Source organism: Solanum dulcamara, chromosome 8 (assembly GCF_947179165.1).
Source record: "Solanum dulcamara chromosome 8, daSolDulc1.2, whole genome shotgun sequence".
Lineage (NCBI taxonomy): Eukaryota > Viridiplantae > Streptophyta > Magnoliopsida > Solanales > Solanaceae > Solanum > Solanum dulcamara.
Genome location: NC_077244.1, coordinates 45,806,575 through 45,815,855, shown reverse-complemented (window position 1 = coordinate 45,815,855; position 9,281 = coordinate 45,806,575).

The following is a 9,281-nucleotide window of genomic DNA, read 5'->3' as shown; positions in this document are numbered from 1 at the left end:
TTGTATTCAAGGAGAGATTGGATCCCACATTAGTTCCATTGCCTTGATAGTATGATATAATACTTTTCAAATTATGTGTTTTTCATTTGTATGCTGGTGATGGCACGCTTGCATTGATTGAGCATTTCACATGTTTTATGGTACGATCCTAGTTTATTTATGGGTTTTTACTACTCTTTTTGAGAAGGATTTCTCACACTTTTACTACTTTAAAACTAGTTCTAACAGGAGTTGAACCACCTGCGTCATTTAGACACTGGTTTTCAGGCTTATAAGGCATCAAGGATGTGTTTTTATTATTATTCAATGCGGCTTCACCCTTTTTCTACATTGGCTGCATCTGGGATGCCTTTAGCTTATATTTGACTATTCGACATGGAGTCGCCCTTTTCTACATCGGCTTGGCTTCTCACTCTCCGGTATACTACTGAGATGCTATATGCTAATGTAAGACTTGGTTCATGCACAGGTAGTGTATATAGACTTCCTACATCCCCTATGTGCCCTCTAGGTGGTTCACCACCAAATTAGATGAGAGAGTTGTATGGGTCCTATCCGGCAGGCTGAGAGCTGGAGTTGGCTGATAGACTTTTTGATAATCTCCAAGAGCCACCGATAATGTTACTAGTTTTACTACAAACTTGCATTCATTAGCAGCCCATCACTTGTATACTTGTTTGTTGTTTAGTCTCCCCATTTTAATGGGGCCGGGGGTATATTTATTGGTGGTTGTACCTTCCAGGGTTATGGGCGTTTAGTCAATTATTATTAGATTATACTTGTGTTATCTCTTGTTGTATAGTAGTTGGTCTGTAGGGTGTCTTAGTCTAGAGTTATTGCAAGTATTTTCTGATAGGTTCAGTTGGATTAGTTCTTAGGTGACAAAGTGATTTGCAGTGGCAGTCAATACCTTTTTCTTGATTATTTGACTACTTTAGTGCCTTCTTATTGTATATAGGGTGTTCATTTGCGCTTTCAAGCGCGTTTCTCTATTCTTCTCTTTTATCTATGAATTCTACCTCATTGCCTTATTTCATTTTCTACCTTGTGTCAACTCCTGATTAGTTACTTGCACTATATTTGCCTTGTTATATGTTATCTATACATATTTCATCTGTGGAGCTCAACCGGCCTCTGCCTACTAATTATCATTAGTTTGGTACTCATTTGTAGATCATAGTACGAGCTATTTTCGATGACTTGGTCTTGGTGAAAAGCAGTTCGCATTTAGAGATTGGGTGAGCTCCTGGAATCCATTGTTGCTGATTTTTATTTGTGTTAGACTAGGACTAGTCTTTACTTTCTTTGAAGACTGTTTGTACTTATATATGTATTTTAAAAGCCTTGTACTCTTAGTTTGATTTAGATGCTCGATTACTGACTGATACCAGGACTTAGGGTGGTTTCTTGTGTATTATTTCTTTTATTCTTATTACTATTTATTTTCGATTTTATTTGTTCATCTTCTGCTAGATAGCTTATTCCCTCTGGTCTCGGGCCAAGTTTTAATGGTTAGGTTTACTTGTTGGTGGGTGTTAGCAGGTGCCATCATGATCTGAGAAATCGGATCATGACAAACTATGATATGATATTTTGTGAAAATGAGACATGAAAAATAAATTTATTAACTTCTTGAGCATGTGAAGTTATCACCCAAATCTAAGATGAATGCGATTTTGATATTATCATTCTAAATTTAAGTAATTACGCTATGTATGATTCCAATAATTAACTAATTAATTATTTCTATAGTTATTCTATTTTTCATTGAGTAAGTCTAACCTAATTATGAAACTTTGTATATTCTTCAATAAATTTATACTTCGCCACTACTTTTCTTCACTTTTTTTGGTCTTCTTCAATTATTTTTGCAAAATCTTCCATGTGGCCGCTTCGCCACTCCACATAAGATCCAATGTTTGTCTTATATATCTCCCAAAATATTTCAACAAATTTAAGTCTATGCATATATATGATATTGTCAATTATAATTAATTATAATGATTTTGAAGGTAGAGACATGTGAAACGAGAAAAAAAGAGGGGTTGATTTGAATTCTCATTGTTTCAATGTTATTCTTTGATTTTTTCTAGATTGGGGGTGATTTTTTGATATTATAAATATTTTTTATTACTCTGATTGGTACTTGCAATTTTATATTCAAAAGAATGGGCAAGTTTGAATTTCCACTCCTTGACTAATATTGTAACACACCAAAATTTTACCTCGAATTAGATCAGAAAAGCTTAGAAAAAGTTTTAAGTTTTTTTGAAAATTGATTTTCGACGGACACCATCTATGGCTCGTAGAATAACCAAAAATTGTAGATGGGCTCATGGTGTCAAACCTCTAAAATTGAAATTTAAAATCTGAGTTTCAAGGACCATACTACGGCTCGTAGATCACTCTACGGAGCGTATAACAAATCATGGAACAAAATCCTGAAGTTGGAAACTTAGTCTAGCTTACACAGACCATTCTACGGCCCGTAGAAGTATTTATAGTCTTTAGATGGCCTCGTATAAGCAAAGTCCTAAGACTCTTTCTAAGCTTATTTCTACAATCCCTCAGTACGACCCATATAGGGTCTATGATCCATAGAACGAGTCCATAGACCCATGTTCAAACACCTTAGAATTAAGCCAAGCTTTCTACAAGAGGCTTCCATGGCCCGTAGATTGTCCTGTAGACAGCCTCTACCATTTTTTAATGAGGGTAATTTCCATCTTTTTCCAACCCTTATAAGCCTATACTCTGATGATTTTTCACCTACTTAAGGTCCTTATAAGTATTATTCCATCAATTTACCCACATAATCACTTCTAGTTCTTAGAGAAAGATTCAACAGGAGAAAATCTAGGCTTTCAAGCATCTTCTTCAAAGTTCTTCAAGAATCATGTTCTTCCAGGTATGTAAGACTACTCATATTGTTGAACTAAGTTTGGCCTCATGCCCTATATCTAAATTCAGTCTGTAAGTGATTATCCTAGGCTTTAGCCCAAGTTTCCTAGATTTCTCGAATGAGTTTTGATTCGTCTATGGAATTTTTAGGATTATCATTGTGTACGTGTTTCTCCATGTAAATTTTGATCTTTGGATTTTATTTCTTGATAGTTATTCATGCTTATTTTCACATAAAATATATTTGAATTATTGATGGCTTTACATTGTTATACATTATACATTATTTCTAATTAAAGTAAAAGTATTTCAAAGCGATGAGTAAAAGAAGAGTTTAAGAGAACTTGAGTGTCCCAAGTGCATTACTTGAGTTTGAATCTTTTGGATTACTATTCATTATACATGATTTTCAGAGTTTGAGTAAGATAAAGTATTTTGCACTATCATTCATTATGCATGATTTCCAGAGTTATACATTATTTTGAAAATGAGTTTGAGAGAACATGAGTGGTTTCAAATACATTATTTGTATTGAGAAAAAAAAACTTGTCTATTTTAAAGAATGCATAAAGAGTTTGAGAAAAATTTATAGTTAGTTAAAGTAAAGTCCATTGTGACTTTAGAGAAGTATATTGAATGTTAGCTCAATCAAGCGATGTTTTATGAGTATGAACATTATTTTATGTTATTGGAGTGGTATTGAGCACCAATTGGATAAGAGTTCAGATAACTCAAACCCTATAGACTATGTAGTCAGCGTAGAATGGGATTGTGACATTAATTAGGGTGACTCCTCACTAGCCTTACTGAGGGATTTTTTATATGGATCCATGAGCTGAGCTTGTATCCCTTATCTTGGAAAGATAATGGATAGCTCTGAAAAGGTGAGCAATACGTTTTATCATCACGAGACTCATAATGATGGCTTTCAATTAGAAAAACTCCATAAAAAGAAAAGTTATTATTTTAAGAATTACATTCATTACCTTGCTTAAGCTAGACCTCTCGGCCTTTGATGTTCATCTTTCATTTGTTGACAATTAGGACACTTACGGCCCTAAGTCACCTTTTAGGCCTTAGGTCACCACATAAGGCCCCCTAAGTTACCTTACTTCATAACTTGCATGAAATTCATACCTTGAACTTAGAGTAGAACTCAATTGCATAATCAATTGACTTTGAAAATCATGTAATTGACTTGAAAACATGCATGATCATAAACTCTATATCAGCCCATACATAATTCATATAGATAACATTCCTTGGAAGTATAATTCAAAATACTCATAATTTATATCATGAACCCTAGATATCAAAATAGTAGAATTCATGAAAAAACTTTTCAATTTAATAGAATAACCATCAATTTATATCAAAATAAACTCATGATCATACTTTGAATCATAATTCATGCAATAGGAATAGAGATCATAAAACTCATAAAATACCATACTTTAATTTGATAGAAAACCTTGAGAAATTGGTTGGGCTTCATGGATGAAAGAATCCATGAATCAATACCCACATACCTTAAGTTAGAAATTCAAATAATCTGGAAGAACTTGAGAGTTTTGATGGAGAGCTTGGGTGAATTTACTTGAAGTCTTTAATAGAGTCTTTGAGAGTCTTTTGTAGAGAGAGAAATATTTTGGTAGGTAAATTGTAGAAGAATGAATAGAATTAGAGATTTAGGTTAATTTATAGAGCTGAATTAGATCCTAAAAATGTCAAGGTTCATTAGCTAACAATTAGGGAAAAGTCTAAAGCGCCCTTGCTAAAGACTAAATTTGCATAAAACCATCACCAGGTTCGCGACGCGGAGGCGAGCAAGTCTGTGATGCGGACTTGCCGCGCACTTTACTAGTTTGCGCAGTTCCTTTGAGAAATCTATCTTTCTATCTACGGGTCCTAGAAAACCACTGAGACTATTTTTCTGTGGGTTTTTACCCCCCGATCGATATTCCAAACACGGATTTTCTAGAAAGATTAAGTATAATGCATTACACGAGTGGCCTATTCCTAAGGCATTCTTAAAGCACTTGTGAGCATTTTGAGGGCTATTACAAATCTCTGTTGTTGTTCTCTTTTCCTAATAACTACCTTTCTCCCGACGAAGTAATGAGTACAGGAGAGTTTTATTTAGTGCACTCAGTAAAAGGAAAAAACGAACATGAAAAAAACTACAATGTATGCGAGAACAATGAACAAAAATCACGTATAAATTTACCTACTTTGTTATTTCGTTGTGATTCCAACAACCCTAGTTATAGGGTTTAACTACTTATATTCATAAGTAAAGTGACGAGATTTGATGTAGAATTCATAGAAAAATACTTACGTTTATGCAATAATAAACCTTGGATCAAAGAAAAAACACTGATTCAAGAATGAACATAATCTTGTATTAACGTTCAATTCTCAAAAGTAGTTCAAAACCTAGCTTCACACGATGTTCAATGCTTTAAAATTTGTAAAATTGTGTAACTACAAGAAATAAAAATGCATGTTGGTATTTATACAGTACAAAACCAAATCCTAAACAAAATAGGAAAACTTAAGTCGGCACTAGTTCACATCCACTCTTCACAGCCTATAGTACTATTCACGTCCCATAGAGGTTCTCCATGGTAGTTGACTTGGCTCCACTAATGTGTGACCTCCTCTTCTTCTTCACGGTCAATCTTCACAACTTGTGGTCCCTTGCATTCCCCATGGTAGGGTCTGTGGGATTTTACTTGAACTTTTACATGCAATCTTCATCATGTTCTTCATGACCACCTAGCATGATCAGTGATAAACTTCACGATCTGTCAAGGGTCTCATGGAGTTTTACCTAGCGAAAATTATTTGTTCCTTTTCTCTAACACCTCTTTTTAATGGTCAGCTTCCATGGGTCGTATAAGGCTTCACAGCCCGTCGTGGTACTCATGGACATTAGCTTCAATGATGTTTCAGAAAAAACTCAACAACATACCCAATCTCATGCATCACTTAATTTTCTGCAAAATAAATATAACATATATCATATTTAGAAAAATATGCTTGAAACTCACACCAATTTTCCATTTTGTGCGTTAAAAGTATTGTAAATATGCGACACATCAATTCATGTTTTCACGACCTAAGTTAGATCTTAGATGTGACATGGTGAATACAATCCCGAAAAACCCTAAATAAACCTCTTAGCATAGCATGACATAACATAATATAATAATTAAGAGTAAACCTAAACGTGGAAGATAAGCCTCAAAAGTAAAAGTTTTGATAAAAGAGAATCTAAACATAGCATATGGAATAAACAGGAAATCATACTAGTCTGACAAGCCTCTAGTACCATACATGGAGTCATAGACAACTCCTAGTTCACCAAAAATATCTGAAAGTAAAATAAGTCTGAAATAAATGAAGATATAAGTGGTTGTGACTTCAAATCATGACGGCTCACCAAAAGAAGCAACAAAAAATAGAGCTTGTATTAGCCACGAGAATGGGTAGGAACATCATGATCTATATTATAAAAAAATATAAGAAAAGAGTATATGTTAGTAATATAGAATGTACTGAGTATGAAGAATATGCAATGCATGACATAATTCATAATAATCCAATGAGCAAGCTAAATATTGTAGAAACCTTTAAAAGCATGATTAGAATTATAATACATGGTAAATAAAATCTCATAAGGAATTCATAAAGTAAATATAGCATACCATGATTTATAAACCTTTTTGAGAGACATCGTTAACCGTCATACACTATGAGAACTATATCATAGATTCCAATGTCTTTCCCACAGTAAAAAGAGATTTTTCTACTTGCCAAGGTAACGACCATAAATATCGCATAAGTGGAACCACTAAGCTATAAGGAATCAAGCCTCAACTAATGTATAACCCTTTCTCCTATGGTGGCACATAGTTATGGGACTAGGGGATTGCTTCTAGATACCCGACCTCTACAAAAGGGAGAACCTCCATCCTAAAGTCTGCTCGATGCTAGGTGATTCTCTCAAAAGAATATCAAACATAAACATGAACAATTATATTCTTATAAAATGGAAAAAATCTAGTAATAGAAAATTCATAGTAACATAATTAAATCACAAGAATAGCTCCTTCAATGTATCATGATCTCATCACATATTCATAAGAGACACTTATCTAAGGTATCATAATCATGATAAGCTTTTTTCATAAAATTCATATCGATACTTCATCTACAAGTATCCTTAGATCACAATTCATAAAAATCATAATGCTTGCATGACTTCAAAACGTGGCTCATAATCATAAAATAGTCATAGTGCATGGGTTCATGAGAAATTTATCAAAAGCATGTAATTAAGATAAATCTATGCATAACAAGATCATTGAGATTGAATAAAAGCATAATCGAATGAAATCAATGCAAGATCATCAAAACTCTAGAAAATTGGATTGATTTCATAGGAAAAGTAGGGAAATCTCTGCGACTCAAAGGATGAAAGGGACCAATGGGTGAATTTCCATATACCTCAACAAATTCTAGCCTTGTAACTAAAGAGTAGATTTGACTTCTTAAACCCTAGCATGGATTGAGGAAGAAGACTTGAGAGAGAATTTGAGTGCCTTAGAAAATTATTGAGAGATTTTGGGGGAATGGGTAAAGTTTGAAGGGTTTGGGTAGATATATGTCTTAGGGAATAGCCCAAAAAAACATGACCTAGGTGTTAAATAAATGGGGAATGTCCAAAATAAACCTGGGATTAGTCTGTCGAAAGTGACCTACGGACGAGACTTACGGTTCGTAGGTCCTTGTATGATCCGTTCCATTAGTTCATTGAAACCATGTCTAGAATTTAGAGCTACTAGAATTGGTCCTATGACCCTGGTCAATGGGTGGTTGAAGACCTAAAGTTAGTCAACCATGCTCGTCTTGTACAACATTAAAAATCCAAATTTCTAACTTCTTTGAATCTCCACCTACGAACCCTCCTACGGGCCGTAGGCCCTTCTACGGATAATCCTATTGGTTCAAAGGAAAAGTTTTGAGACTTTAAATTTGGTAGACCTCAGGACCCTTCATATGAGAGCCTTCTACAGTCTGTAGGTCCTTGTAGATATAGTAAGTGGAGCTTGTCAAAGCTTCTAAAATTTCCAAATAATTTTCCAAGTGCCAAGGCCTCCGTCGACCACCTTATACAGGTCATAGACCTTTGTTTGGCCCATATGTCCATTTGTAGAAGCCTGCACCAGCAGTTCTTCTATAATATTTCTCCTTTATTTTGACTTTTTAACTTTTGGGGTCTTACAATAGCTTCCCTTTTGGAACATTAGTCCTCAAATGGGACTTACGTTAGCATGAATATATTAGGAAAAGTGATCTAAAAACCTAACATGAATGAAAAACAAATCAAAATGCATAAAAACATGGAGTAATCAACCTTAAGCTAAACATAACATTTAAAATGAATAACTAAGATGCATGAATCCGAGAGAGTTAATATGAGGAACTAATACCTAAAGCTAAACTAAAGCGGAAGGAAAGAGATGAGGATAATGGGATATCATATCGGTTTTGGCTCCCATGTAGCACCCTTAACTAATTGGTTCCTCCATAGAACTTTAACGATGATCAAGAACATCAATTGGAACCACTTCACAAGATAAGAATTTCTTTCACTCTCACACTCTCCAATGGCACAATGGAAGTAGGATAACTATCACACTTTTTCAACAAAGAGACATGAAACACCGGATGCACTAATGCCAATTCCAAAGGCAAATCCAACTCACAAGCCACGTTTCCAAAATGCCTCACAATATGAAATGGGCCTACATAACGGGGACTAAGTTTTCCTTTATTAACAAAACACATCACACCCTTCATAGGTAAAATTTTAAAGTAAACCTAATCATTAACTTCGAACTTATGTTCTTTTCTCTTTACATATGAATATTATTTTTATTTGCTTTGGGCAGTCTTCAACCTTTCTATGATGAGTCTAACTTTCTCCATAGCATCATGAGAAAGAGTCAGGCCCTATCAGAGCAACCTTGCCAACCTCAAACCACATAATAAGAGATCTACACCTCCAACCATAGAGATCTTATAACAACTCTATTTGAATACTCGAATGGATCTATTATTGTAGGCAAACTCAATCAATTGAAAATGGTAATCCCAATTACCTTTGAAGTCGATCACACAAGCTCTCAACATATCCTCAAAAGTTTGAATAGTCCACTTGTCTTGACCATCGGTCTCAGGGTGAAAAACTATACTAAGCTTAACTTATTTGGAAATTATCTCTAGAACTAAGAGGTAAATTGAGTACATTTGTCCAAAATGATGGACAATGGAATACTATGAAACTTAAAAAACTCTCAAATGTAAAGCCT